A 6,037-nucleotide genomic window follows, 5' to 3' on the forward strand; every position below is an offset into this window, starting at 1 on the left:
TTCATATTAAAATCACTCTTTTTTTACTTCTACGGAGATTGTTCACGCCAGAAATGTCAACTTCTCTGCCTCATTAAAAAAAAATATTCACAGTAACTTTCCTCGGAACAGAAAGAAAAACAGAAAAAATGTAGATTTCATCAGCTTGTTTTGGTAAAATTCCCACGACGCTGCGCTCAAAAATTTGTCCACTAATAGAAAAGATGCGCTGTTCTCTTCTCTTCCTCTAGTGCACGTTCGTCAACACTGTTTAAATTTTGTTCATAATTAAAGTTAACATGTAGATTATATCGCGAGTCTGTGTCTGTTGATTTCGCTGATAGCCTCTTTCTTCTCAGGTAATGAATTCATGCAATTTTGTTTTCACTCCACTTTTTGTTTTCAAAAATTATATCTATGAAAAATATAGAAGCGGAAGCCGCCTTAGGTGTTAGGTGAGAGCTGAAGAGCCTTTTCAAATCCTCATGTCATTTAACAGCCGCACTGGAAAATAACTGGGTGAAACACGAAAATAAACAGGTCTGTTGGATGCGTGCTTGAATTTCAACTAATGAGCCTTAAAATTGGCAAGAATTTGTGACGCTGGTGAATAATAAAGCAGCTTCTATTTCCAAAACGATGTAATTACCTGGTCACAAATGACCTCATCTAGTAGAGTAATTTTTTTATTGCAGAAACAATGGTGAACCTCAAGAGTTGGACGATTGTGATCTTTGTGTAGAATTCGCACATTTCTGGTCGACTTCAATAACACTTGAAAGAAAAGAAAAACAAACTAACAAACAACAATCCGATGTTTTGCTGTCATTTTGCCACAGATGTATATCCAGTTGTTAGTAACACGTAAGGTAACTTTATCACAGGCGGCCGCTGAAATCTATGTCACTTTCGATTTTGCGATTTACTTGTGCAACTAAAAGAACAATAGAAAAATTTAACGTAGCAAAAATCCCCAAAATGTTTTTCGATGATGGTAACTTTTTATATTCGCGGCACAAAATTTATGTTGTTTTCATGTCGCAACTTTTGTTTCTGATGGCAATTTCTTTATTCTCGATCGACACTTTTCAAAACTTCCTTGTGCTCCTCCTTAAAACTGTGTATCAACATTTATTTACTCTTGCATCAACAGTTGTTTTGCATAAAGCATGCTAACAAAATCTGTATGATGCTTAGTTCGCATTTTTGAGCGTTAAAATAGAATTTTTTGTCTTATGTTTCGGGCAGCAAGTCGTACATGTATATTTGAGGTCGCCCATCGAGATACTAACCCCTCCGGATAAGGCTTAACTTCAATGACCTTTGGTCGTGGAAACTGTCAGACGCTCAGAGTACACGCTTAAATTTGTTGTGAAAAAGAAGTTGAACAACCTCGAAGCCAATGTTTCTCGGTTCCCATTTATTTCCTCCAATCTTTCTGGGTTTAGTTGACAGTTATGGAATAAAGCACTCTGTCAGGTTACTGCACTACGACACATACGCAATGTGTACCTATTTTTTAAATGTGCTGGTGGTTTCACCACTCGACCAGATCTGGTGGTTATCTCTACATGTGTCCCTGCATCTTTGCCTGGACTGGTTGCTGATGGCATTGGGCACATAGGAGTGCCAAAACTACTGTGAGGGGTACTGGTGCCTCTATTGGTAGTGCTGGTGCTTCCGTGGGTGTTTGGAAGTGGCTGAGCTGCTGCTGGAGGTACTTGATCAGCTGATGTTGTGGGTACGTGGAGCTGTTGTTGTGGGTACATTGTACTTCTGCTCAACTTGTGGATACTGGGCTGCGACTGGAGTTATGTTGAGAGCTACTGGGAACCCTTGAGGTATTACAAGATGAATCTGACTTTGAATTAAGACCGGGGGCAGATCTAGGGGGAGGGTGCTGGGGGTGACCTGCATGAGATAACCTGCGGCTTTCTAATACAACTGGTATTGTGCCAAAACAAAACGTCACCAGTCAGCTACCTCATTCTTTAGTGGTGCACCCCCCTAAGAAAAATCCTGGATCCGCCCCTGAAGACAGTCCATTCTACTCGTCATCGGAATGTCCCAGTTTAAGGGTGTGGTTAATGTTGGGAAGTACCTGTTAACCTGACATCAGTTCTGCCTGTAACTTCTTCCATCTTGAGTTTTCACTACATAGGATCAAGGACTGTTGTGCTGGTAACTAACTGCTGCTGGGATCCGTGAGTTACCTTGTTCAAATCTGACAGATTCTGCCTTTGGAGAGATGATCTATTCTATTCCAGCGTGGTCATTGAACTGTTCTTTTGATTGTCTTTCACTTGACCTAACTTTGCTTTTACATGTTCTTGGCCCTGTGGCTTCAGCAGCTTTGATGTGGTTGGTATTGTGGTTTACAATCATCTACCCATGAGGAGCTGGGCAGGAGAGAGATTGATATGTTCAAGTGAGATAGCTCAGTAGTGCCTTGTACTTATCTTTTGACTTGATCAACAAATTCTGTACCAAAAGGGTCTGAAGTTGTGCTTTCTCTGTGGGCCATCCTGCAAGTACTGTATCAAATAAGAAGCTGCATGACGTGATCCTCAGCAGTGGCCCTTTGAAACTTTGCATTGTACTTTTCGTTGGACATTGGTAGATGCGAGGAAAGGCGCAGTTCATTCACTTGGAGATCTTCGACAAGAGTTTCTTTTCTATCAGGAGATACGGACGACTGAGGGTATCTGCTGCTCCAGGCATATACTTCACTTTCAGATCACATTTCTATAAATTCAACATCATCCTTTGGATGCCCAAAGGTGCCTGGTATAAATTCTTGTTAAAATGCATTCAAGAGCTGTGTGATCAGTCTCAGTAATGTTCTTCCAGAGACAAATTGATGGAATTTCTGGCAGCCATAAATTATTGCTAATAATTCTATTTCAATTTGAGCATACTGTTGTTGGGCTGTTGTTATTGCCCTAGAGGTGTATGCAATTGGCTTGTTTGCTTGAAAGATCACCGCTCCAAGATCACTGTCTGATGCATCAAATGAGCTAGGATGTTACTGCTTTTTTCGGGTCAAAATATCCAAGCACTAGAGTTGTGAATATCATTTCCTTAGTCTTGTTGAAGCTTTGATCCAGTTCTTGATCCCAATGCCATGCTACCTCTTTCTCAAGTAATGAACAAAGTGGTGCACTTACGCTAGCTAAACTTGGCAGAAGCTTTCCTATTAGTTAGCACTGAACAAAACCCAGGAATGTTCTCATTTCTTAACACACTGCGGGGCTTTCATCTCAGCTACTGCTCGGACCTTCACTGGGTCTGCCTTTAGATCTCCCTTGGTAATTAGATGTCCTACATGTACATATGAAACTTCGCTTTGTCTAACTTTCAGTTCTTGTTATTTAATTTTAGGTTGTGCTGACGTGCTGTGTCTAGCACTTGTCGTAGTCGTTTGTTATGTTCTTCCACTGTGGTGTCCCACACTAGTATGTCATTTACTATCGAATTGACTCCAGCTATCGGTTGAGCACCAAGTATGCCTTCCAGCATTTCTGTCATGTATGTTTGAAAAACCCCCGGAGCTGATTTAAGTCCAAATGGATGGTGTGTGAACCTATATCTGCCATATGGTGTGTTGAATGTGCAGACCTTCGAATTTTCATCATCCAATTCTATCTTCCAAAATCCTGAAGTGGCATCTAGGACAGAAAAAACTGTGGCAGCAGGTATATCTGTGCAATGTCCTTAATATAGTTCATTTGCAAATTTTCATGTTGTACTGCTTGGTTTGTATCCTTACGATCGATGCATATTCTCACTTTGTTTGGTTTGACGATAGTAACCATGCTGTTTACCCAGGTGTTGGTTCTAGTTGTCTAACCACTACTCCTTCTCTCTCCATTCGGTCAAATTCATCCGTAACTTTGCTTCTGAGGGCTACAGGTACTTTACGAAGGGGATGAATAACTGGTGTCACAGAGGTATCAAGATGAAATATATGGTATATGTTTGCCAGGTAGGCATGCTAATCCCTTAAAGACGTCTGGATATCCATTCAATATATCAGGAAGGGTATCAGATTCTTTAGTTGAATCGATACTCGAGGACAGTTGTGATGTTGTTAACTCGTTGAATGAGTGTTAGATCTGTGGCAGGTTTGAGTGCTGAGTATTGTTGTTCTATTTCGCTTTGCCACATAGAAGCTCAGTAAGTGTGTCTTGCCTTTTTATCTACACTCAATAGTAGTTTCTCCAAGCAGCTTAATGACATGACCAAAGTACGACTCGAGTGTTGATGTAGTTGGAGTTATCTGTGTTTTCAGGCCAAGAGACTTGAAGGTCTGGACAGACATTAGGTTGCATTTAGCTCCTGTATCTTGGAGAACTGTGACTTGCTCTCCATTAATCTCTAAAGTTTCTTGCCAGTCTCCAGGCAGTACTGCATTTACTTGTTCTACGTATCCAATGAACATGTCATCTTCATATTCACATCGTGCAACTTCTTGTACTTTGTTAGTGGCTGTTGATCTACATACGCTAGCAAAATGATTATATTTCAAACACTTCCAGCACTGCTTGCCTTGGGCGGGACGTTGGTTTCACGGGTATTATGGGCGTTGTATCCACAATATTCACACTTTGGTACTTGCTGTTGGACGGTAGGACGTGTACACACCTCTTTTTTCTTTGATTGTGACACTCTAACTTCTGTACTGTTGATTCTTACTCACTCAGCTAATGTGCTCATGTGTGTCTGCGACATTTGCATAATCAGGCTGATTTCAATCAGTCAAAGATTGGATCCCTCTTCGATCAGCCTTTCTCTTACCTTTGGCCTCAAATATCCTATTACAATGCGATCTTGCAACATTTCATCGGGTTCAGCGTATCCGCAATCCCTCACAAGCAGCTTTAATTCCGTCACAAATTGATTGTTGAAACGACTCCGAGTCAGCTTGTATGTTCTTGTGAAACGTGTATCGAGCAAGGACCCGATTTGACTTCGGTTTCATGGATGCTTCATAGTGAATGTAATACTCTTCAAGCTTTTTTGCTCCTCGCTGCTCAACGACCATGTTTGGGATATATCTCGACCCTTTTAATTAGTATAAATACAAAATTGCACGCTCACATTAGCTCGTTATCTCAGATTATCAGCCGATAATCACCTCGACGGACAAAATGGCTGCCAGTGGTCGTTTTGCCACTGTAAGTGAAGATGATTTCGCGTTGAAATGTTTTTTTTTTCTCTTTTTTGAAATAATCACCTGTGTATTTATACTGAAACAATTATTCGCCTCAGGCTCAGTATATATCGGTGAATATTCACTGATTATATATCACTTCGCCTTCGGCGAATAATTGTTAATGATTATTCAACACATTGTGACAATGTCCAAATATGGTCATAGCACGCTCAATATTCGTCGTGCGTACTCAACCGATATCCTGTGATATATGTAATTTTGTGCAGCGTGGAGAAAAATGGTAGTTTTTCCAGCTTTTTTTCCCAATAAACGTAAAAAATTGTGCTTTGTCATCAATGTGTTGAATAATAAAACAATTATCCTGCTCGATCTAGGGAAATATCTCTTTATTTTAGCCCACTCGGCCTACGGCCTCATCGGCTAAGTATCAGGCGATATTCCGTGTGATTTTGCAGATAGTAGTTAAACAGTCACACTTTTGCTCCTCAGACTTTGGGAGTAGAGGACCTCCAGACATAAACTTGACATGACGGCAAAACAATTTCCATGCTACAGAAAGATCGCTACAGCTCCAATCCATCCTTGGAGTGTTTGATGTAACTAAATTCTCCATTCGCAAGGCGATTACAGCTTTCAATGGCTTCTTTTAAGGTGGCCGAACACAGTTTTCGAGCGCGCTCTTGCTAACCCAATGCAGCGCGCACACAGGGATTGCAAAAAAAAAAAAATAAACATGGCTTCAATACAGTGATCATTTTATTTGCTCAATGCTTCCGCTATCTGTTCAATTTTTCCTCGTAATTGAACAAATTGTAAGTCTTTTATGAGAAGTATATGTTAGGAAAGGTAACTATGCAAAGAACTTCGCAATTCGCAGATTTT

This window comes from Montipora foliosa, chromosome 14, assembly GCF_036669935.1.
Source record: "Montipora foliosa isolate CH-2021 chromosome 14, ASM3666993v2, whole genome shotgun sequence".
NCBI lineage: Eukaryota > Metazoa > Cnidaria > Anthozoa > Scleractinia > Acroporidae > Montipora > Montipora foliosa.